Source organism: Vombatus ursinus, unplaced genomic scaffold (assembly GCF_900497805.2).
Source record: "Vombatus ursinus unplaced genomic scaffold, bare-nosed wombat genome assembly UNPS02014772.1, whole genome shotgun sequence".
In the NCBI taxonomy this organism is placed as follows: Eukaryota; Metazoa; Chordata; class Mammalia; order Diprotodontia; family Vombatidae; genus Vombatus; species Vombatus ursinus.
The window spans coordinates 3,970,651-3,996,624 of NW_020954550.1; the positions used below are offsets into that span (position 1 = coordinate 3,970,651).

At 41.8% G+C, this 25,974-nt stretch overlaps 1 long non-coding RNA gene across 2 annotated transcripts in view; it reads right to left on the reverse strand.

Annotated features, from left to right (window-relative positions):
* LOC114044159 overlaps positions 1 to 21,998 on the reverse strand; it is a 189,917-nt gene extending 167,919 nt beyond the window's left edge. For both annotated transcript variants that reach the window (XR_003569180.1, XR_003569181.1), the window contains exon 1: positions 21,504 to 21,998. This is a non-coding gene — a long non-coding RNA (uncharacterized LOC114044159). The remainder of the gene's footprint in view (positions 1 to 21,503) is intronic.
* Between the last annotated feature and the right edge of the window lie 3,976 nt (positions 21,999 to 25,974).

Here is a 25,974-nt window from a genome sequence, read left to right on the forward strand (position 1 = left end):
TGGTCCAAATGGCAGGGCTGACTTTAATCTTAGGTCCAGTGCTCAGCCAACCATCTGAAACCAACCTAGTTCATTACCCGACGCGGTCCCCATTGGTTCAGGCACAGGCTCCACCTATACCACTTCCTATATGTGTGTCCCCCTTTTCCCCTATTTATGCCCCACTCTTCACCCACAAAGTGGGCCTAGCCCTGAACAGTTCTGCCTTCTTTAGATCCCCATTCTGACAGGAGAACTGGATTCTTTCTGCTCAGTTCCCTGGTCACATTGTTTTGCCTAATGAAACAGTCCCCTCCCCCTCACTCTTCCACAAGGCCAGTACCTCCTGCTTTGTAACACCCCACCCAGACAAGCCTATCCTCTTCTGGACAGTGTCCCTAGCTCCAAACTTATCCCTGCCTCCTCCCTTCATCAAAAGTCTCATTTCCCGAGTGCCCTGATCTTAGCTAATTGATCCAGGAAAGCACCTAAAAATACCTAATACAATAAATTATAAATGATTGATACCAGTTTAATGTATAAACCTCTCATGGGATTGTTTACTTTTTAAAACTAGAACCTTGAAAAATGGAAAAATGAATTAATGGATGAAATTATAGCCTGGGATAGGCATTGTTTTAATTACTAATGATGAAGTTTTGGGTATTGAATAAGTGGTTGGAAAAGATAATTTGGGGCAAGTGGTCCTCCACTCCAATAACACCATAGGGACAGTTGCCTATTTCACTTATTTGTAAGGCTGGCCTGCCTGCGATGCTGTGCTTCCAACTGAGACTTTCCATTTGCCGAGCAGTGGGAAGCATGAACACATCATCGCATCAAGTGCTCCTTCTTTCTCGTCTATTATTCTTCCTTGATTCTTAGGATAATAATATATAGTATTTATATATAGCATTGTAAGATTTGCAAAGAGCTTTCCAGATTTTACATCTCAGTGAGAGTCCAGCCATCCAATTTCTGGCGTTGCCTTCACTTGTCAGCATCCCCGGTGACTACAAGAAATGAAAATGGGGCTAGGGCTTGAAATGTCACCTTTGAAAAATAGACTCTCTCACCAATCAGGATAGCTGGGCCCAAAGCTGAGGGAATTAGCTCCCCAGGGGAATCTTTCCTCATTCTTTGGTTTGCCCTTTAGGGCACCAGTAATTTCAAGGAGGGCGGAGAGCATTTGCTCATCAGTGTCCCTTTGACTGAACTTAAAATGTTTCTGATCTTACAATGAGCTCTTAGCATGGTATTCTAAGTCTAGACATGAACCTTTCATTCTGAAGATTTGCAGTCTAATATGCTGTGGTCAAATTCCCACCTGGACCAGCATCTTAGGACAGAACCCAGAAAAAATTACCCCAATTCCTGGTGAAAATCACCTTCTGGGGGAGTTAATTAATTGAGATATTCTGACTGGTAAGTAAGCATAGTCCCCAGACCACCCCTCCTGGAGCAGACTATGCTTCCCAATCCATCCTGCTTCTACAATGAAACCCTTTCCCTCCATCTTCCTCCTCCTGCTCTGGCTCAGTAATCACATCACACTATCATACTACCATAGTCCCTGAAAAGACCACATCAATTGACTACGCTATAGATAAAACTCACCATCTCTATGACTTTCCACATATGCCCTTCTCTGGCCACAATTCCCATATTTATGTGGCCTCCCCCATTAGAATGTAAGCTTCTCTGTGAATTAATTCATCCATTCCAGAAAGCAACTGGGAAGTATGCAAAGAGGCTAAGATGTCTATTTATTCATTCAATAAACATTTATTAACTGCCAACTATGTGTTAGGTACAGTGCAAAGCCCTGGGGATATAAGAAGAGGCAAAAAACAGCCTCTGTCCTCAAGCATCTTAAAATCTAATGAGGGAAACAACACACAAACAAATATATATAAAGTACGCTATACACAGGATAAATAGGAAATAATTAACAAAAGGGAGAAATAATTAACAGAACTGAAATTATGAGGGGTTAGAGAAGGCTTCCTGTAGGAGACAGGATTTGAGTTGGGACATATCCTTTAACCCAGAAATTACACTGCTAGGCATATAGCCTAAGGAGGTCACTTTTAAGAAAAAAGTTTCCATGTACACCAAAATATTTCTAGCAGCATTTTTTTTGTGGTAGAAAAGACCTAAAAATAAAGTACGACCATTAATCGGGAAATGACTAAACAAATTGTAGTATATCAATGTAATGAAATATTACTGTGTCAAAAGAAATGACAAGTATGATGAATACAGGGAAGCATGAAAAGGCGTCAACTGATAAAAAGTGAAGCAAGCAAAGCCAAGAAAAGAATATACACAATGACTATAACAATGTAAATGAAAGAACAACCACAAAATAATCTAAAATGAATGTTGCAGAATTACAAAGAAGAAGTTGGCCCCAAAGAAGAAATATGAGGAGATACCACCCATACACTCCTTTACACAGGTGTGGAACATTGCATATGGGGGAAGGGAAGGAGAAGTGGTTCAATATACTGACCAGTTTTGTTGACTTTTTTTTCTTTTGCCTCTTTTTATTTAAAAAAAATCTTTAATAGAAGGGCTTGACTCTTTGGAAAGGAAAAGAGGGAGGATTCTGGGGAAAACTTAGGCAATGTGAAAAGAAAAGATGGGGCAGCTAGGTGGCACAGTAGATAGAATGCCAGACCTGGAGTCAGCAAGACTCATTTTCCTGGGTTCAAACGCAGCCTTAGATACTAGCTGTGTGACCCTGGGCAAGTCACTTAATCCTGTTTACCTTAGTTTCATCTGAAAAATGAGCTGGAGAAGGAAATGGCAAACCACCCTAGTTTCTTTGCCAAAAAAAATTAATAAATTTTCTTTTTAAAAAAGATCGTAAGCCCTGTGAGGGAAGGAACTGCCTCACTTTTTTATTTGAGTCTCCAAAGCTTAGCACAGAACTTGGAAAGAAGTGAATCCTTAATAAACACTTTTTCATTTATTCATTCATTCTGTTGACTAAAGACTCTAGATAAAGTGCTGGGCTTGAGTTCAGAAAGATCGGAATATAAATCCTGCCTCAGACACTAACGTGCCTTTTGACCTAGACAAGTCACTTAAACACTCACTCTCAGTCTCTATTTTCTCATCAGTAAAATGACAGGGTTTGACTCAATGACCTCTAATGTCCCTTCTAACTCTAAATCTATGATCCTATAACTCTTCGATTTGGTCCAACCCACTGCACAGAGTTCATGTTAAGAGCTTCTCATTCTAAGAACAAAAACATCCTAAATTAAGTTAAAGCTGGAAGGAAAGGAACTAGACAGAAGACAACCCCTGACCTCTAAAGACCTATTTTCCTAAGGAATAGAGAAAAGACACAGAGTGGGACAGACAAAACAAAATTTAAAGATGATATGTTATGAGATGAAGCATCTATAAATGGGACTCATCCTCTCTGGTAAATTGGTACAACTGAAACAAACCTCTTATGGTTTCTTGGTGATACCAATTGGCAGAAAGCAGATTTTTCATTTCTGGGTACTTAATGACTATAATGATAACAGGACATTTCCATCTTATATTATGATAACAGACAGCTGGGGATTCACATCACACTTTTTTTTTGATCTGTTTCATAGTCTCTTAGGTCTAGAGCTGAAAAGAGTCTTAGAAATGATCTAGTCCAGCTCCCTAATTTTAAGGTGGGGAGACTGAGTCCCAGAGAGGTAAAGTAATGTGCCCAAGGTCATTGACAGAGCTAGGATTTGTACCTACATTCTCAGACACCAAGTCCCTTATTAGTTGCCCTACACAATGCTTGTCACTGAAAGAATGATGAAAATTAAAGTTTAAATTATCATCTTATTCATCTATTGAAAATCATATCAAATATACAATATGTATCATGGACCTGGCGATTTAATTCAACTGAATAAAAAATGCATTGTCTTGGGTTCCAATTTAAAGAGATGTAACCCGTAATTCCTGGGTTCAAGTTTCACCTCAGAGAGATAGTGGCTTATGTGGTTAGGCAATTCACCACCTCTCAGTGCCCACAAGCAATTCTGTAAGTCTGTAAATTACAAAATAGTAAGTAGAGCAGAGACCTGCTCTAATAGAGGGAGTTTCTTTACTAGATGTTCTCTACCCCAATGAACAAGCAAAAGAACAAAACCACTCCAAAAGTTCTGCCATTTTGTTTAAGTAGAACCAACAGGATCCCTCCAGGTTGATAGCTTGGAAAGATCCTTAATCAAGTCTCAGAATAGGCAGGATCCTCATCAGCAGTAACAAATTAATGAGTCAACCCTTGTGAGTTGAGCAGACTCATCAAACAAGTACAGCACAAGACAATCTTGTTTTCTGAAGATTTCTGCAACATTTTAGGGGATCCTGGGCAAGTCACTTAACCTCTCTGGGCCTCAGTTTCCTCATCTATAGAATGGGGTTAATAATAGCACCTACATTGCAATAATATTGTGACAAAATACAAATATATTTATAAAGCACTCTGCCAACTTAAAAGCACTATAGAACTGGAAAGAAATAGAAATACATTTTGTATGACTGCACATGTATAACCTATCAAATTGCTTGCCTTTTCAATGAGGGGGGAGGAGAGGGAGGGAGAGAGGGAGAGAATTAGGAACTCAAAATTTTAATAAACAAATGTTAAAATTTTTTGCCTGCAATTGGAAAAAAATTAAACATTTCTTTTAAAAAGCACTATAGAACTATTATTGTTGTCATCATCGTTATCCTTTCCTCTCATTTCTTTTTCTGAAGTTCTTCAGTGTAGTATGATGGAAAGAGAATCAGGAAACCTGTATTCAAATCTCAATTCCTTTGCTTAGCTCTGTGACCACAAGGAAGTCACTTAACTTTTCAAAGTCTCAAAGAATTGTGGGTTCATAGATTTAGAGCCAGATGGGCCCTCGGAGGTCTTTCAACCCAACTTCTTCATTTTATCGATGAGACTGAAGCCCAGAGAAGTTAAATGAGTTACCTAAGATCACACAGGCAATAAGTAGCATAGCTAGGAAACTAGCTCCTTCGAATCTAAGTTCAGTGATCTTCCTCACATTGCCTCAGCTTCCTTATTTGTAAAATGATAACAATATAGTCTCTACCTTACTGGTTGTTGTAAGGAAAGTGCTCTGTGTGAACCAGTAAAAATGCTATATAGTTGTTTGTTGTTATTATTAGGTGAGGTGAGAGAAAAATGCCCTTTTGAAGGCTATTTTTGTTTCCTTTCCCCTACATCTGCAGCAGCGACCTGGTCATTGACCTCGTCTATGTTCTGGGTGATAAACTATCCTTCCTCATGCTCTTTCTTCACTCGTCAAGTCTAATTTGACTTGGGGCAATGCCAGCGGTAATTGGCACCTGGTCCTTCAGCTTCCTTTTCAGTAAATGAAAGAGCACAAGTGAAGATCACTCATCTCCCTCAGACCCCATTTAACTCCTGGCTAACAGAGGAAATAATTTGCCCAGGAGGAAAAGAATAAGGAACCCTACAAGCATAAACCATAAGGAATCATCAAATAAGTAAAACAAACATTCAAACACGACAAACAAGATCATGGAATATCAGGTAACTTCAGGTAACACAGTGCTGATAAGACCAAGGTCATTCATTCATTGGTTTGATTAATTTCCTCTGTACCTTGGTTACAGACCTCACCCCTGCTCCTGGCTAGAACTCTGGTAAATGCCCTCTCTTGGCTATGAGGGGTGAACAAACAGGGAAGAGGACATTAACCCTTTCCATTCCTGGAAAAAATGATTTCAAGTACAAAACTTTACTAGGACCACAGACCTTCACAGGTGAAAGGGATCTTATGAATCACCTGGTCAACACCCCTTCATTTATACAGATCAAGAAATTGTGGGTAAGAGAGAGGAGATTAGATTGCCCAAGGTCACAAAGGCAGTCAAATAGAAGAACTGGAGTTTGAACCCAGGTCTTCTGACTGCCAAGTTCTGTGCTCTCTCCCATATACCATGCTTGCCTTTTTGGTGGTAGGTAACATCATCTGCATTTATACATTAATTTGTACTGTATATATTCCTGGCCCAAACTGTACTGAATCCCAAGTTTATTGTTTTTCCCTGTGCCATGCTTGTCTTCCTGAAGGGAAGGAACAGCGACTTCATTCACATATTATTTGTGTTGTGATATTCTTGGCCCAGATAAGATAGAATCAGATTTTCAGGGCTGAAAGTTTGCTTGAGTAATATCTACCCCAATATTCAGCTTGGGATGGGGACCAGACCCGAGAGTTCATGGGAATAGTGAGGAAGAAAACTCCCTCTACCAATGCAAGTTGGCACCTTCTCTACAACCCATAGCCTTAGCTGCCTAGAGTAGGTTGAATCAAATCACATAAAACAAAAAAGCATTTATTACGAGTCTATCGTGTGCCAGGCACTGTGCTAACCAATGAGGACACAAAGAAAGGCAAAAGAGAGTCCCTGCTTTCAAGGAGCTAACAGTGTAACAGGGCTGGGGGTAGGTGTAGTGGGGAGACAACATACAAATAACTATGTATGAACAAGATAGATACAGACTAAGGTGGAGATAATCTCAGAGGGCAGGACTGGGAAAGGCTTCTTGTAGAATATGGGATTTTAAAAGAAAGCAGGGAAGTCAGAAGGTAGAGATGAGGAGGGGCACGGCGGACAGTCAGTGAAAATGCCCAGGGTTGGAAAATGAAGACCCGCAAGGAGGCCAGTGTCATTTATTTGACCACAAAATATGGGGGTGGGGGGAGTTGGGGGGTGGAGGAAGACTGGAAAGGTAGGAAGGGATCAATTTATAAAGGATTTTAAAAGCCAAACAGGATTATATATTTGATCCTGAAAGTAACAGGGAATAATGGAAGTTTATTGAATGTGTGTGTGTGTGTGTGTGTGTGTGTGTGTCAGAGAGAGACATGGTCAGACCTTCATCAATTTGACAGCTAAACGGAGGATAGACTGGAGTGGATTGAGGCTTGAGGCAGGGAAATCAACCAGAAAGCTATTGCAATAGTCTGTTCACGAGATGATGAAGGCCTGGTGCCTGGGAGACGGCAGTGTCAGAGGAGAGAAGGGGGCCTATATATTTCTTACTCAGAAACGTAGAAAGACAGAACTTGGCAACTGACTGTCTATGGGTGGTAGGAGAGAATGAAGAGTCGAGGATAACAGGTAGGCTTTGAACCTGGTTGATCAGGAGGACAGTGGCCCTTGACCTGTCCAGGATCATATAGCCAGTATATGTCAGAGGGGCACTTTGAACCCAGGTCTTCTGACTGTGAGGCCAGTTCTCTAGCCACTATACCATACTGCCTCTCAGTTTACAGGTAACAATAACAGTAATAACAGCTAACATTTATAAAGTACTTTTAAAGTTTGCAAAATGCTCAAAGGCCTCATGAGGAAAATGCTATTCACATCCAAAGAAAGAACTAGGGAATTTGAATTGCTATTTTTTTCTCTTCTGTTAAGTTTTGTTTCCTCTTTCTGGTGGTTCCTCCTATTGGTTCTAATTTTTACTTGCAACATCACTAATGTGAAAATAGGAATGTATATGTATAGCCTATATCAGACTGTGTGCCGTCTTGGGGAGGGTGGTGGGGAGGAAGGGGGAGAAAAATTTTAAACTCAAAAGCATATGGAAGTGATTGTTGATAAATCAAAAAAATATAATTTTTTTTTAAAGTTTGCCAAATGCTTTATAAATATTAACTTATTTGATCCTCATGACAAGGGAGGTGCTATTATCATCCCCATTTTACAGATGAGGAAACTGAGACTTGCCCAGAATCAGAGACAGCATTCAGACTCAGGTGTTCCTGTCTCCAAGTCCTGAGCTCTATCCACACTGCAACATCCAGACAAGTTAGCTTAGTTAGTGAAGCAGAAGAAATGAGAACCCCCCCAGCCTGTGCTCTTCCTAATATGGCTATAGGAATTTATTTTACTTTTAGGCACTCTACAAAAATGCCATCCTAAACAAACAAATAAAAGCTGGCATTTATACAGAGCTTTGATGTTTGAAAAGTGCTTTACAAATCTCTCATTTTATCCACACAACCCTGGGAGGTAGGTGCTATTATCCATTTTACAGCAGAGGAAACTGAGGTAGCCAGCAGTTAAGTGAATTGTCCTAGGTCACACAAGCTAGTTAGTATCTGAGGCTGAATTTGAACTCAAGTTTTCCTAACTCCAGGTCCAGGGCTCTACCCACTGAACCACACCCAGCAATATCCTACCACCAAGATTAGGGGCTTTCCTACCTCTGTGCTCATTGCAGCACAGGGGGATGATTCTAGGCTTTCAAGTCAGGATAATACCAAATTCTGCTGACTACTCTATCATTTACAGTGCCTGGCACACAGTAGGTACTTGACAGATGTTTATTGATTGATCATCCAATAATTACCACCGAAGGAAACAACAAAATATTGCTGTAATAGATGCAGCTATATAGAGCGCCACATTACAATCAGTTAGGCTGAAGAATAAACAAAAGCTCTGTGAAATGAAGGGGAATAAAGGGAGGGGGAAAGCATTAGATAGCACCTACTATGTGCCGGGCACTGTGCTAAGCACTTTTTACAAATATTCTTTCATTTGACACGGAAGACCTCCCTCTAGGCTGGCACACATTCATTAATCAATGCACTTATATATTTTAGCCCACATACATTCACATTGCACGGGCTTCCTTCAGACTCCAACACTGCAGATATTTTCTTAATATCTTATGTTAGTATCTCAGTGCCTGAGAGTATTAGAACCTTCCTTGATCTTTCCTGTTCTACTGTTTCTTCTCCTATTAACATTATATACTGACTCCAACTCCTGTTTTCTGCATGAGGTTTTGGGGATTTTTTGGTCCACTCTTGTGATTTCATTAGTGGGGAGCAGCTCTCCATGAGGACCATCCTTCTACCAAAGGACAATAGCACCTGTTATACAATTTAAGAGCCAGCCTTAAGAGAGTTTCCCAGAGCACTAAGGGACTAGGTAATGCCCAAAGTTTCATAGCCAGTATGTGAAAGGCAAAACTTGAACCCAGGTCAAGGCCAGCTCTCTACCTACTATGCCAAGCTGCCTCTCCGTCAATCGGGTTAGCCTTCCACCACCATGTTTAATTTTAATTACTTAATTTTTAATTACTTAGCATTTATTATTATTATTAATAAAAATTATGAAGCATTTCAAATTCTCCCACCTTGGTATTACACCATATACAATCTCTACATGTTGGAAAAGAAAGTCTCTGTATGTGGCAGTTGCTTTTCTGAAAAGGGAGAGCTCTGAGGGTACTCAAATGACATAATAATTGTAAGAAGTGCCCGGCACATAGTAGGTGCTATATAAATGCTTATCATTCCATTCCCCTCCCTTTCCCTATTATACCCTTCAGGTGGGGGCCATCCCCAGGTGGCCTGATCTATATTTGGCCACTGGACCTGATGGGTCTGGAGAAGAAAGTGAGGCTGGTGACTTTGCACAGCCCTCCCTCACTTAAATCCAATTCACTTGCAAGTCATGGCATCACCCTCCTGATGTCATGGTCCTCTTCCAGAATGAAGGACAAACAACAATAAGAACAACAACCCTTCAGGCAGCTGTCAGTGGGTAGTGTCATGACCTTTTTCTCTCTTTCCTCTAGTAATCACTTCCCCAGACTCTGCATTAATTCTTCCCACAGACTAGATGCATACACTGGTGGCAAGGCCTCACTCCCCCAACATGGCACAAGTACTAGAAACACCCACTGGGTGTCCTCTGCAGACAACTAATGCCCTCACAGCAGTCAATGGTAGTTTACATTTCCATTGTGCTTTCCAGAGTTCCACAACAAATCTATGAGTTAGGTAGTTTGGACGTTATCCCCATTTTACAGATGAAGAAACCGAGAGTTGAAAATGATGTGTCCATGGCCATACAACTAGAAAGTTTGAGATTCAAACCTGGGTCTCTCTTGAACCTAATTTCAATGCTCTTTTCTATCCCATGACATTGTTTCTCTGACCCCCAAGCCAAGAGTGGAGCCAGTAATGGATGAGCTGTGCGAGCCTGCTCCCTGCAAAGAGGACTGTTTCCTGCTTCCCTTCTACTTCCTGTTGCTGTTCGCTTGTGTTGGTGGTGTCTGACTCTTTGTGACCCTGTTTGGGGTTTCTTAGAAAAAGTAGTAGAGTGGTTTGCCATTTCCTTCTCCAGCTCATTTTACAGAAGTGGAAACTAAGGTAAACAGAGTTAAGTGACTTGCTCAGGGTTACACAGCTAGTAATTGTATGAGGCTGGATTTAAACTCAGGTGGATGAGTCTTCCTGACTCTAGGCCCTGTGTTCTAACCATTGTACCATCTAGTTGCCCTTTTGGTTCCTTCGTACCCCCAAAAAGACTGCTCCCAAATGTCACTTGTACCTGAACTACTCTTTTCCACACTTTGTCACATAGAAAGGCAATGAACCAGTTTCAAAGTCACTGATGGTCATTTATTGCTGAAAGCGGCTTGGTCCAATGGGGAAGGATGCTGGCTTTGAGTCAGAAAAGAAGGGGGCCATTTCTGGCTCTGTCAATTACTGCCAATTATTAGTTTCCTCATCTGTAAAATAAGGAGGTTCCACTATCAGGGGTGGGGAACCAGCAGCCACCAGGCCCCATGTGGCCCTTTAGGTCCTCAAGTGCAGCCCTTTGACTGAATCCAAACTTCATAGAACAAATCTGCACTAGATGATGTCAAAGGTCCTTTCTAGCTATAGACACATATGACCCTAGGAGACATAAGAAAAGTTCATTTTTGCTTCCTTTCAAATGGGATTCCCTACAGAAATCTCTCCCTGGAATCCATGCCTGTGTTCCTCCTTTCCTCTGCAGGGTGAGGATACTGAGGGCCCTGTAACCTCACTGGCTGCTAATACCACTCACAATTGAACTTCTCCCCTCTCTGTAATAGCTGTGACTTCTCTGCATTCCCTATACCTTCCACTTTCTTGACAACTTGATAAAGTACCTGGAACATCTAAGAACAAGCAACATCAAACAACAGAGTAAAGAAACGAGGCATTTTAAGGAATTACCTTAACAAGGATTCAGAAGCAAATTCATTTATGGAATAACATGGTTTATAAACCAGAGCACCACAGATTTGGAGTAAGCTCTTTGAGGTAAGGGACACCATCCTTTGCCTCTTTTTCCATCTTCAGCGCTTAGCACAGTACTCGACACATAGTAGGTGCTTAGATTGATCGACTGATCAAATCCACACAGCTAATAATTAGACTGGAAAATGATAAAGGAAATCTTAAGAGGGCCATTCAAAGAATAAACAAAGCAAGGACAAATATATATTCATACACGCTTTTCTGTGTAGAACTGGATTCCCAAAGGTAATCATTATCTTTTAATGAGATGGATACAGTCCAAATTATTTTTTTAAATAGTAACAAATCTTTGAGGGCATTTTTGTCTATAAAACCAGCTCCTAGAACAGTGTATGGAAGGCGCAGAGATTATGACCGTAGGATTTTCTTATATTCACACAAGCTATTGTGTGTTGGAGGCATTATCTGTCTTTACCATCTTCTGCAACATGTGAATAGATAGGCATCGATCATCCAAACTGTGAATATTTGGGTTACTTGGCTGAAGAATGGAATCCGTGGGGCTTTCAGAGATATTCCAAGTGTACAAACAAATTTTCTAAAAAGTTTATTCTTGAAAAATATCTAGCTCTTAGCTCTATATCTTGGTCTGGGCTGAGGTCCTATCCTCTTCCAATCTGCCCTATGCCATGCCCTCTGTATCAACCTGTACAGATGATATTTCTCTACACTAATTATTCATGTCATTAAAATCATGAATGAAAACAGAGGGAAAGGGCTACTTCTATTTTCACACTGTTGTTTTGTTTGGTTGTTGACAGTTGTGCCTGGCTCTTCATGACCCCATTTGGGGTCTGAGGCCAGATTTGAACTCAAGTATTCCCGACTTCAGGTTCCATGCTCTATCTGCCGTACCACCCCATTGCTCCTGCTTTCAAATTAGATTCCAGTTAAAGAACTGTAAAACAGTGCCCCAAATGAATCTTTGATATTGCTAAACATTCTCCCCTTCAATACTGTAACTGCACATCATTTTCAGGAACTGTTTTTTCAGGAACTCAATCAAATATTGATCTAGTTGCCGCACCCTTCTAAATGTCACCTTCAAAGTCCTTTCCCAAGTAACATTATTTAAAAGTTTAACTTAAATGCTTTTCCAAATATTGCTTATAAAACTTTTTAGAAAACTCAATCAATAGTAATAAACTACACCAAACCAATAAGAGGACACGTCAATGTAAAAAGATTAAATACACTGAGTTTCTCCTTTACTTATCTGCCAAGGTCCATGTACAAGGTTATAAAGGATAGTACAGAAAAGAAGAAAACAGCTAATAAAGTAACTAATACATGAGATAAACTGGGTTTTTTTAACCCTCTCTCCAAAATAAAATGGCTAAACCGACTTTTTAACTCTAAAATTTCAAGGGATGAAATATGAGTGCACATGTAATTTCTCTATGGTAAGACATCTTTATCCAGCACTGTCCTGGTAGGCTGTTCTACCTAAGGGAATTTTCCGGATAATGACATTTACTCTTTCAAGGTCCCAAATTTGTAAAGAGTTAAAATTTTTTATTTTAAAATAAACTGATTACTGTTCTGCCTTTTAAAACAAAAGATACTAAATATTTATAACCTTTTCATGATGACTCAGGGTCATCTTTAGTGACTTAATTGTGTACCATGTTGTAATACAATGATGCCCTCAGAGGTTCTTAAGGTATATGGTACTATCTGCCCCTATGATAAATGTCCACCGAGACTATTATACTTTTTCAGTTCTTGTGTTTGCTTTTAATAATTTTCCTTTTTTCCTTTCTTGCTACCATCAGCTGTTACTTCTTCCTTCCCTTAATGGATCTGCCTCAATTGGCTGACTTCTCTTCACTTTCTAATTCGCTCTTTATAGACTGCTATGAGTTGGGAAATGGGATAAGTAAACTTGTTAGAATTATATCTAAAATAAGAGTAAATAGGCTGTGAGTGAGGGTCCAATAAGCCTTCCCAGGAACAAAGCACAAAAATTTTATCAATAGGGATCTTGTGATATCTACTTTTGGCTGTTCAGAGGTCTGTTTTGCCTCCTTCCTGGTTCTTGGCTTTTTTTTTTTTAACAACATAAAACTGAACTAAGACATTTGGGACACCCTATATACACACTATAGAATAGAGTTTGCCAAATCAATGCCCCTCAAATGAGTTATCTATGACTCCATACAGAAATTATGTAGGAAAGTATAACATTTAGCAGTTTATAACTGAAGGTATATCAGCCGATTTAAACTCCTTCATAAATTTTGCAGCCATTTGGAATATATCTAGATGCCTCTCAAACCTCTTTCTTTGCCTCATTTCCCTCCCATTCATCTTTAAGATAGGGATAAAAATACTTGCCTTGCAGTATTGTTAAGAGAACTGTGTGAGATAAAATATGTGGAGTTTAAATGTTTGTAGAAATTTTATTATTTGTCAGTTTCTTGAACAGTAGAGTCATTTGGATGTATAATAATAATAATAACAATAATCCTACCTGAGTCTCAGAGAAATCAAGTGACTTGACCATGGTCATGCAGTCAGTCACTATCAAGATAGGTAGGACCCAGATATAGGTCTTGACTGATTCTGTATCTAAATCTGGTGTATAAATACACTGTATTATCCTCTCTGTGCTGAAAGGGGAATAAAATATGGTGAAATATGAATAGTTGAAGTTAGGTATGAAAGAGGATATTGGGGAATACTACATAGTCTATTCTCAGTGTAGGTAAAGATCCCAAATGTAGAATTACTATAATAATTGGGCAACAGTTACAATATTGGGTTTTTGTCAGTCTACTTGGTATTTGTCTCATGTACATCGTTGTACTGCCCAGAGGCAGCTACATGGCCCAGTGGATAAAGTCAGGGAAATCTGAGTTTAAATCCAACCTCAGACACTTAGTAGTTTTGTGACCCTGGTAACTCACTTAGCTCCTTCAGCCTCAGTTTCCTCATCTGTAAAACGGACATGATAATAATAATAGCACCTACTTGTCAGGGTTACTGTGAAAATAAAATGAGCTTTACAAAAAGTACTTTGCAAACCTTAAAGCACCATGTAAATACTTGCTATTTATCATCATCATCATCATCATCATTATTATTATTGCTCACAGGCAACAATATTTACCAAGCGTCCATTTAGTGGAGAGTAAAATATAAAAGAATACAAAATGTAGTTCCCATTATGGAGAAATTTGCCATGTGCTCAGGGTAAGAGGACAAAGCAAATTAAAAAAACGAGAGCCAAGCAATATTCCAAAACAATCTATTTAATAACCACTAAATCTAGTGACAACTGAGTAAATACTAAAGGGACCCCTTGGAGCTCCTAACTGGGCTTGCAGAGCCACATGTTGAATAGATGAAAGAGTAAAAAAAATGTTTTTAAATATATGTTCAGTGACCCACTTTCAAACCTGTTCCATACCTCATCCTCACTCATTTACCAATTCTCTATGACCTGGGGCATATTCACTGACCCATTCTCAGTTCAATCCCAGCACTGACTTCTCGTCACATAACTGCTTGGCATTCACTTTCCTACTATATTTCTCATTCTCACTCTTATCTGACCCAATCCAACTGTAGACCTTCATACCTCTGATATGTAGGATATATAGACTCTGTGTCTTATGATCCACAGGACAGCTAGGTAGTATAGTAGATAGAGCACCAGCATGAAGTCAGGAAGACCCAAGTTCAAATTCGGCCTCGACACTTACCAGCTGTGTGACCCTGGGTAAGTCAGTTAATCCTGTTTGCCTCAGTTTCCTTATCTGAAAGATGAGCTGGAGAAGGAAATGGAAACCACTCCAGTATCTTTGCCAAAAAGACCCCAAATGGGGTCATGAAGAGTCAGACACTGAATCAACAAAACAACAACATGGGTTGTGGGGCTTCAAAACCTTAAAAGCTAATGGGGAGCTGTCACCCAGCTTTTCTTCACTTTATCAGTCACATTTGCTAAGCTAACGGGGGAGAGATTCAAGCAGCACTCAGGACAGCCTTGCCTCTTTTGTGGACTGATGCCATTGGGTCATAGCTGATGGAACGGGCTTCCTGGATTTACTGGCCATTATTCTCCATCTCTCTTTTGTGGTTGCTCTGCCTTCTTGCCATTCCCCATCCCCACCACTCTCCTCTGGGTTATAGGTCATAGCGCTGGAGGGATCCTCAAGGGCTATCTAATACGGTCCCTTCATTTTATAAGTGTAGAAGCTAAAATGGGGGAGGCTAAGTGTCTCATCTTTCATGCCTGGAATGCACATACTCCTGACTTCTGTGGAGTATAATTCTCAATTCACCTTAAGCGCTACCTCCTCCAGGAAGCTTATCTTGATGGAGTTGCCAATACTTTTGTCTTCCTGACCCTAGCACTAACCCTACCCCAGAGTTACTTTGTGTTACTCTATATACCTTTGGTATTTAATTTCTGGTGTAGATATTATTTCCCCCCCAATAAAAACCACACTTTTCCCCCCTTTATATCCTCAAAACTTCGAACAGTCGTAAGGACTTAATAAATGTTTATTGAATGAATGAATAAATGGCACTTTGGCCTCATACCTTCAGCTTTCAATGACTGTGCTGATAACACTTTTTCTCCTTGTTGGTTCTTAGAATCCTAATTTGTAATAGATGCATACATGTATACATAGTTAAACATTTATTAAAAACTTACTATGTGCCAAGCACCGTGTTAATTGCTGATATAAACAAATCAAATAGTCTCTACCCTCCTGGAGCTTACATTTTAATAGCAGAAGACATAATGGGGAAGTAGAAAGGGGAAAGGCACTAGGGAGAGATGGCAGTGAAGTTACAGCTAAGCCCAGGCCAAGATAAGGAGAAGTCTCACCTATCAGAATCCAGAGTTGGAGGTGGGGTCCTAGGGAGGTAGTCCAAGGTACCAGTTAAGTGCTTAATAAACGCTTGTTAGCTAACTGATTAACTAGGCTAAAAATATTTACTGAGTAGTATCGATCTAGACTCCTGTGTCTATCTAGAATGGTTGAGGAATGGAGCTTTCTGGTTAATTTAGTATTTTAATAAACTATATAATAAAACATCTCACTTGATTCCTATAGTTACTGTGATGAAGAGAATATAAGGGCATTAGTTTAAAGGTTTTTCTTGTTGTTGAGTCATTTCAGTCATGTCCAACGCTTCATGATCCTATTTGGAATTTACTCAGCAAAGATAATGGAGTGGTTTGTCATTTCCTTCTTCAGCTCATTTCACAGATGAGGAAATGAAGCAAACAGAGCTGACTGACTTGCCCAGGGTCACACAGCTAGTAAGTGTCTGAGGCTGAATTTGAACTCAGGAAGAGGAGTCTTCCTGACCCCAGGTCCAGCACTCTATCCACTGCACCACCTTATTATCCTAGGTCTCTTTTTCATTTCAATATGATTACATTGTGGTCTACAATCTTTCTACTAACCAATGAAAGTTGCAGATTGAAAGCCCTCCATGTCTTCATAGTCAATCTCCATAAGCCAAAAAATTCTCCACCTGGTAGGTGACTTGGTGAGAAGTCTCTCTACCTTAGCTAGGCTCATACTCATATAATGGGCACACAGTCCATTGCTGTCCTGGAACATTTTCCAACTTGAGAGGACCTGCATCTGTTTCACTGACATGGCCTTTGAGAAGTCAGGTTCATCTCGATGAAGTAAGCAAGCTTTTAATGCCTACTCAGTGCTGAGCACTGGGCTAGATGCTGGGGATGCAAACCCAAGAGACCTCGTCTTCAAGACTTTCCATCCTACAAAAGAGTTTGTTGTTCAGTTGTTTTTCAGTCATGCCCAACTCTTCGTGACCCCTTTTTAAGGTTTTCTTAACAAAGATCCTGGAGTAGTTTGCCATTTCCTTCTCCAGCTCATTTTACAAATGAGGAAACTGAGGCTAACAGGGTTAAGTGACTTGCCCAGTGTAACACAGTGTCTGAGGCCAGATTTGAACTGAAGGAGATGAGTCTTCCTGTCTCCAGGCCTGGTGCCCTGTGAGCTATGGTGCCACCTAGCTGCCCACAAAAGAGCACATACAGAAAATATAGACAATAAATGTACAGTGTTGACTTTAGGGCTAACAACTGAGGGAGACTGAGGGAAAAGGCATCTTGAGGATGTTATTTTAACTGAGCCTTGGTGGGAGCTAGGAGTTCCAAGAAATGGAGGTGATGTAGGGGAACATTCCAGCATAGGAAGGAAACACTGTATGTGTAAGGAACATTTAAGGAGGCTAGTTAAGCCAGAACACAGTCTGTGAAGAGGAATAACATGCAATTAGCCCAAATAAAAGAAAAAAAAAAAAGGTCTAGAGCCAGAATGTGCAAGACTTTAAAAGCCAAACAGAAGAATTTTTATTTTATCCCGAGGGCAAAGGAGAGCAGTTGAAGTTTCTTGAACTGGAGACTGACATGGTCAGACCTATGCTTTTAAGAATATCATTTTAGGAATAATTTGGCCATTTTCTAGAGAATAGAGGGAAGAGACTGGATTGGGGGGCCTACTTAGGAAACTTTTACAATGCTGTCCAGGTGAGAAGTGATAATGTGGGTGCTGTGGTGTGAGTGGAAAGAAGGTGGTGGATGGGAGGGATATCAAGGAAGTGGAAGTCAGTAACACTTAACAAGTGGATTGGAGGGAGAGGGAGAGTGAAAAGTCAAGGGACCTTGGTGACAGGAAGAATGTTTGTGCCCTAGACAGAAACAGGGAAATTAGGAGGATGGGAAAGAGAATGACTTCTGATTTGGACATGATGAGTTGGCTCCAGCAATGGAACATTCAGGAGGAACTGTCAAGCAGGGACTGGAGCTCAGGAGAGAAATGAAGGCTGAATATGTAGGTCTAGAAGTCATCTATATAGGTATAACACTTGAACACTTAGGAGGAAGGAAGGAAACAAGGATTTCTTAAGCACCTACAATGAGCCAGGTACCGTACTAAGCACTCTACAAATACCTCATTTGATCCTCACAACAATTTGAGGAAACTGAGGCAGTCAGAGGTCTGGGTCTGTTGACAGCTCAGGGTCACACAGCTAATATCTGAAGGCTGGATTTGAATTCAGGTCTTCCTGACTCCAGGCCCAATGCTCTGTATCCATAGTGCCACCTAGCTGCCTCTGATCACCAAATGACAGGAAGAGTGGAGAGACCCAGAACAGAGTCCAGAGGTAAACCTGCCCACATAGGGAAGGGCATGGATGATGAATCTGCAAAGGAAACTGAGAGAGATCAGTCTGACAGGTAGGGAGACAACCATAATAGAGCCCTGTTCAGAAAACCAACGAAGAAGGAGTATCTGAGAAGGAAGGGGGTGAAGTAGGGTGCTTGTTAGAGTGGATAGTCAGGTTAATGTGGGTTAGGACAACCTAACTTAAGTCTCACCTCTGATACATAGCAGCTGCAAGACCCTGGGAAAGTAATTAGCCTCTAAGCAACCCCACACAATTTACCCTGGCAACTTTCTCAAAGGTGGAGGATAATTCTTGATGTATATTAGGTAATGGAGTTTTCTCATTACAAGCTGGCCTACACACTGTCCAGGTTTGGACAAAAAAAAATTGGTAATTAATGCAACAAAGATTTATTAAGTGCCTGCAATGTGCTTGGTACTGAAAGCCACAGAATTTTAGCTCTAATACTGGAACAGACTTCAGCTGCCATCAAATCCAACCCCTTCTTTTTACATATGAGGAAAATGAGGCCAAGGGAAGTTGACTTGTTCATGGTCACATAAGCAGTGTCAGAGATGGGCTTCAAAGATGAAAAAAATGAGCTAGTCCTTTGTCCTCAGAGCTTGAAATATAATGAGAGTGGGACACAATAACATATACACAAATAATACAAGGTGAGAAGGGGAAAAAGATCAATGCAAAGTGCTATAGGAAAATCTGATTGGGGAGAGACCACTTTGAGCAGGGGTGGGAATGCTTCTCATGAAGGAGCAGCACCTAGCCTGAGCCCTGAAGGAGGATTCCACCTGGCAGAAGGGAGGAAGGAGTTTCTTCCAAATACAGAGGACTGTGTACAGACAAGAATTTAGAAGTTACATCCCATCACTCAAGGTAAAGAGAGCACTCCTAATGGATATACTTTTCCACATTACTTTTACAATAAACTCATAATTTATTTATTTTGGCAGAATACTATGCAGTAAAATTCTTAATTCATCACTCCACATTTTTCCTCAGGAGACTATCACTAATTCAGAACCCATCAGCATAGATGAGCAGTGTAAATTACTGTTTTCAACATGCATTACTTTGCACTTATCCACAATGGATTGCATCTACCATCCTGTTGTCTGAGCCCAGTTCATGTCTCATAATTCTCCTCGTATTCCAAGTAGACTCTTTTTAGAAAGCTCATCATCACTGCTATTGGTACTGGAAAAAAGTAGATTTTTACGGTTTTCAGACCCTACCCTGCTCATATGCTTTAATTAATTAGCTTTAATAATTATCTCCCCTCCCCATGTAAAACATTCACTATATCTCTTGCACCAAAAATCCCTGTTGTCCAATATCTAAATTACCACCTATAGCATAAAGTATTATCAAAACATACTGTTTTATTTGGCAGTAATCCAATTCCATCAAAGTTTATCCACTTTGGAATCAAATTTCTGTCAGGTAAACAATTTTAAGGGTATCACTACCACCAAGGTTTTGCTTAATGACAGTTCAAATAAATGAAATAATCTCATATTTTATTTCTGTTTCCCTGAACTGCATTTCTCACTAGTACTTTACATTTTTAGCCCTCCCTTCCTCCCCACTGGGGAGGGCAGAGGTAAATGGGAGGTAATGAACAGATACACTAGTAAAATAACACTGTGAGAGGAAATGCCTAGTATCCATTCCCTTTTGAAAACTAGCCATGGAATGGATGGAAATCCCTGATTAGTGCACAGGGCAGAAGCAATGAGCTGCTGATAAATGCAAGCCTCTGCCTGGGACATTGGGAGTTTGCTCTCTTCTCTCCTTTAGCTGCTGTTCAGAACCTTTTCTTTGGTTAGTTTTGTTTTCAAAGTTATACAGTTTCTAGCAAGGCACTGATGGCAAACTGCAGACACAATCAGTGGAGAAAACGAGAAATACAGGAAATGGTTCTGGGATGAGGGTAGTGGGAGCAGAGGAAAAGCCTTTACTTCAACCCAAGCCCGCACTTTCTCCCGCCCCTTTCCCCTTGGAAAACTCTCATCTCCAGTCCTTAAAAATCTCGCCCCTTCTGAAATAACCCTACACGTTTAGGTTGGAGGAAGATTTGTGGGAATCTTTAACTTTTTCCAAGTTCAAAGAACATTGGACCGCTAAATGGAAAAAAGCAAACAAGCAAGCATGTGCTTAAATAAATCCAGAAACACACACACATTCGCTTTTTGCTTAAATAAATCCAGAAACACACACACATTCGCCTTTCAGTCCTTTACCCAGGCTGAACCCACAGAGACAATCAGCCCAGATGTGGTCTGCCCCACCTCCACGCCCATCTTTTCCCATCCCGCAACTCCTCCATTCCCACCCCCATCACACCGCTTCCCACAAAAATGCAGCCGGGCCGTTTGTAGCAGGCTCGACTAAACCCCCCACACAATACTGTACGGAAAGGCGCTGGCACCCAACCTCAGCTGGGTGTTCGGAGCGCCCAGGATGGACCAACGCGGCTAGCTGAGATGAGCGCACGGAGCGCCAGCTTAGTCCGCACCCACTCGCAGCAGCCAGAGCCCAGGAGGAGCGGCCGGCCGGACTTATCTACCTCCCTCCAGCATCCCCCGGGGGAAGCGGTTCCAGGAACAATTTTTTTCCATTTCTTTTGCAGGCAGTAGCAGCCGCGGCAGAGGAGCCAAGGGAAGAAACAGCAGCTTCCTTCCCATTCTCACCAAGCCTCCGGCCCCTATCCCTGGCCAGAGGGAGCTCGCTGAGGTTTGAGCTGGGGATCTCCTCTCAGCCCCTTTCTCTTCTTCCACTTTCCTCTCAACCCAAGTTCCCGAGTCGGAGCGAAGCAGCTTTGTGAGAGTGAAACTCCGGAGAAAGCCCGCCCGCAATAGGGGATTCAGCAGCCTCTGTCCCGTAGCCCCAGGCCAACTCTGTCTGGGAGTCAGAGCGAGCACAGCTGGGTTTAGCTAGGCTTGGCCCGGCCACCGGCTGCTCCCCCCGGCACCGCCGCCTCTCCTCCGGACAGGCTTCTCCTTCCAAACCCCCCAAATTAAATCAGAGAAATACACCGCACTCGTGGGGGGCGGGTCGCGGGGCTGAGGAACAGAGAAGGGCACCCCCTGCCCAGCCAAAGGAGCCCAGGGCTCTCCACCCCGTGCCCTCTCCTCTCCCGGGCTCGAGGGTGAATGAATGGAGCTGACCCCCCAATTCCTTTCCCTCACTTACCGGCCCGCCCAGAGCAGAGAGAGAGTTGCCGTCGTCCTTGTGGGGAGGCTGGCCGCCAGCTGGGCCCACAGGGCAGCGACTCCTAGGGCTCGGACCCTGGGCCGGGAAGTGGCCGGGGATTTCGCCAACAAGCCTTTTCTGCCCTTACGCCTCTTTCCCACCTCGCTCTTGGCTCCGTTGGCCGCTAGCCCCAGGACTGTTGAGTGGAGGAGGGACCAGGGAAAGGAGGAGGAGGAGGCAAGAGGATTGGGGAGGGGAAAGGGGGGTCGAGAGGGGTTGGAGGAGGAGGAGGAGAGGAACCGGGGTTTAACACTGAAAGAACTCTAACTTCCACCACCACGGGGGCCGACAGAGAGAGACAGAGAGAGAGAGAGAGGCAGAGAGACAGAGAGAGAGAGCAATCGAGCCTCAGTGTCCAGGACGGGCCAGAGACTTACTCTCTCCCTCCATTCACCAGGGTCTGGCCTCTCAGCTCCTCGTCTCCAGTCCTGCAGACAGTCCCCTAGAAGCCCGGGAGAGGGGCGTGGCGTCACGGTGGGAGGGGCGGAGAGAGCCGAAGGGGGCTCTCCTCTGGGGGCGGGGCAGTTGGGAGGTCCAGAAAGGAGTGGCCAGCGGGGCTCGGGGGGAGGTGTCCAGGGGAAAGGGGGGCGGAGAGCCAGGGATCTGGGCAGGGGGAGGGAATGGAATGGAGAGAAGAGAGGTCCTGGCTGGCGGGAAGGGACCAAGGGGTTGTCCTAGGGGAGGTGGGGGCAGGGGAGAGAGGTGTGTCTTGCAGAGAAGGGGAGTGTGTTGCAGAAAGGGGATCCCGAAGAGGAGGGGCGAAGGAACCCCAGGGGAGTGCAGACTAGCGCGGGACTGGACAGCCTGGGAGCGCTGGCTGGGAGGGCATCCGTGGGTCAGGGAGCTGGGTGGTAGGAGGAGGAAGCGAGCCGGCTGGTGTGGAGTGGTCACCACCGCGCTGGTGTCTTTCAGAAGCCCCAGTGCTCCAGAACTAGAGGCTGGGCCACCTTGGGGTTTAAAAGCAGGGCCTCTAACTTCAGGAGTCCTGGGGATGGATGCGCCAGGGCCAGACCGGGCTGGGGGAATCCCCCGGGAGCAAAGAAGTAGTTTCAGATCAACTCTCTCATGAGAGCAAGAACTAGCGCCAAGCTGCAGAATGGCCAAGCCGAGTTCCGGCCCTTGGCGCCGGCTAGGGAGGGACAGAGGGGCGGAGTCCCGGGGCGCCTCTCCAATGCCCAAACGGTAGAGCAAGGGGCAGAAAAAACCCAGAGCTGGGCAAGAAGATGTGCCAGCTGCGATCCCTGAGCCAGAGGGTGACATGTGGGAAGTAGCAGGGTCCGGGGGCAGTAGAGGGAGAGGAAATGGAAAAAACAAAAACAAAAATCTTCCCTTCCCCAGCTGTGAACTCTGAGACTGTGATTTAGGGAAGGAAGAAGGGAAATAGAGAAGGGGGAAAGAGAAGGTAACAGACAGTCAAAATTTGGTCAGGCCTTGGTCCTGTCTAAACAATGTAGTTACTACCGTACTCGATTTCTCCTTTCCCGTAGAGAAAGTTTTCGAACTTCTAGAAGGGGCACCAGCTGAAAATGGGCCTATAAGGAAAAATGATTCCTTGTCTCTTGATCTGTTCTCATGCAACTTAACTTACTTAGACCATGAATTAGTATTAACAAAAAAACAAAATCACACCAAAAAAAAAAAAAAAAACCCAAAAGAACAAAAACCCAAACCCAGAATCTGTAGGAAAACAACAGATCTTACCTGTAGCCAACAGTCATCAAAACTTGATATTCAAGAAAGAGTTAAAAGGTTACTAAGAATTCAAAAGCTAAGTTCCACTGGGGTTGGGGGGGGGAGGGTTGCTTTCAGAAGAGCTGGACTAAAGACCCAGACTCGGTCCAACGAATCTTTGCTCTTCTCCAAGTTTATTAATCCACCCACTTTCCTAGATTTTGTGTGATGACTTCTACATTCCAGAGAAATGAACCTTTCTTAGAATTTCATCTAAAAGTTGTACAGTGTTCCCATTCTTTAAGCATACAGTAATACCAAGATATTTTCAACCTCCGAAGCTCCCGGATCTCTTTTCAATCCTTAACTTGGGTATTCTTGGAGGCTTCTTTGGTACTTTCGTTATATACTCCCTCCTCAATCACAGTCACATCCCAATCTTCAACAATCATCAAAGCTGGTATCTTCCAATCTGTGTATGTCTCTAGCACTGATTCTCCTAGGAACTTCAGATGTACATCTCCAATTACAGGACACCTCTACCTGTATGTACCATACTCAAGGTGGCCAAAACAGAGCCATAATCATATGAACAGCTTGGTATAGCTAAAAGAGAGCTGGATTTAGAGCTATGGAAAACCTGTGTTCAAGTCCTCCTTCTGCTATTGGTTAAGTGTCCAAGCTCCTGCAAGTCACTTGAGGCCTTTCTAGACCTCAGTGTTCATCTATAAAAATGAGGAGGTTGGCATAGGTATCTAAGTCACTTTGCATCTTTAAGTCTTATGCTACCACAAATGTTTTCCCCAAAGCAGATCTTCCTACAAACTTCTCTTTCTGTTATTATCTGACCAAGCTCAAAATCTTGGTGTCATCTTTGACCCTTCCTTTTCTCTCACATCCTGTAGCCAGCCACTTCCCAAGTCCTATTTATTAGTACCTTCACAATTTGTGGTCCATCTGTTCTTTCTCTTTTTCTCCTTTACAAGAAATTAGGTGTCAACCACTATTTCATACAATGCACAACAATGAACTCCATAGGGATACTAGATGCAAATATCAATGGTCATATCATAGGAAAATCAGAGTTGACTAGGTACTCAATAAATGCGTTTTGACTATGATATGTGCTTGTAATGGAATACAGCAGGTTTTTTTTAAAAAACAAAACAAAACCTGGAAAGACTTACAAGAACTGATACATAGTGAAGTGAGCAGAACCAGAACACTGTACACAGTAATAACAATATTTTACCATGAACAACTGTGAATGACTTAACTATTCTCAGCAATATATTGATCCAAGACAATCCGAAAGGAATTATGATGAAAAATGCTATCTGCTGCCAGAGAAAGAGTTGATAGTGTATGAATACAGACTGAAGCATACTATTTTTCATTTTCTTTCTTCCTTCTTTCTTTTTTTTTTTGGTTCAGGTTTTCTTGCACAAAATGACTAATATGGAAATGTTTTACATGATTGCACATGGATAACTTATATCAGATTGCTTACCATCTCAGGAAAGGGGAAGGAGAAAGAGGGAAGGAGGGAGGGATAGAATTTGGAACTCAAAACTTTAAAAAAAATTGTTAAAAATAGTTTTTACATGTAATTGGGGAAAAATAAAATATTATTTTAAAAAATAAATGCTTATGGACTAATTGACATACCCTGTCCAGCCAGATCCTTGTTTGGGGGAGGATTCTTAACCAAATTAGGGATAGATATGATTATAAAAGAAAGAATAAAATTGAATGGGTTTTTCCATGAGTAACATCAACAGGACTAAATAAGAAGATAAGCTGTTAATTGGGAAAAATATTTGCATCAATTATATTCTGATGGAAATCTAGATATAAGAACTAGGATATATATAGCACTTTAAGGTTTCACAAAGTGATTTACAAATATTATATCATTTTCTCCTCACAGAAGCCCTGGGAGGTAGCTGCTATTATTATCCTCATTTTACAGATGACAAAATTGAAGCAGATAGAGGTTAAGTGACTTGCCCAGGATCACCCAGCTAGTTAGTGTCTGAGGTTAAATTTGAATCCAGGTCTTCCTGACTCTAGGTCCTTCTGGACTTCCTGATTTTCTATCCACTGTGCTTCCTGGCTATCTATATAAATATATGGGGACTTGAGACAAAATATATGACTAGGAGACATTTCTCAATCAGTCAACAGTCAATGGGTATAAACAAAGAGTTTTCAAAAGAAGAAAAAAAAGATCAACTACAAATATTACAATAGCTCATCAATTTAGCAAAGATGATTAAAGTCCAAAATATTCAATTTGGGGAGGGCTATGAGAAGACAAACAGACTAATGCAGTTTTGATAGAGCTATGAATTGGTTCAACTGTTCTGTAAAACAATTGGTAATTATTCGAGAAAAGTCAATAAACTGTTCATACCTTTTACCTAGCCATACCTCTACTGGGCATGTGTACTAAAGACATCAATGGAAAAAAAAAAGGAAAGGTCCCACATATAACAAACCATTCTTTGTGGTTGCCAAACAAAATGAGAAATGATATGTAAGCCCATCAACTTGGTAATAGCTGAACAATTTGTGATGTATAAATATAATGGAATATTATTGTACTGTAAGAAAAAATGAATATAAGGAAGTCAGAATAATATACAAGACTTGTATGAACTGATGCAGAGTGAAAAATTAGCAGAACCAGGAGAACACACAATGACCATGAAAACATAAATAAAAATAACATGAAAAG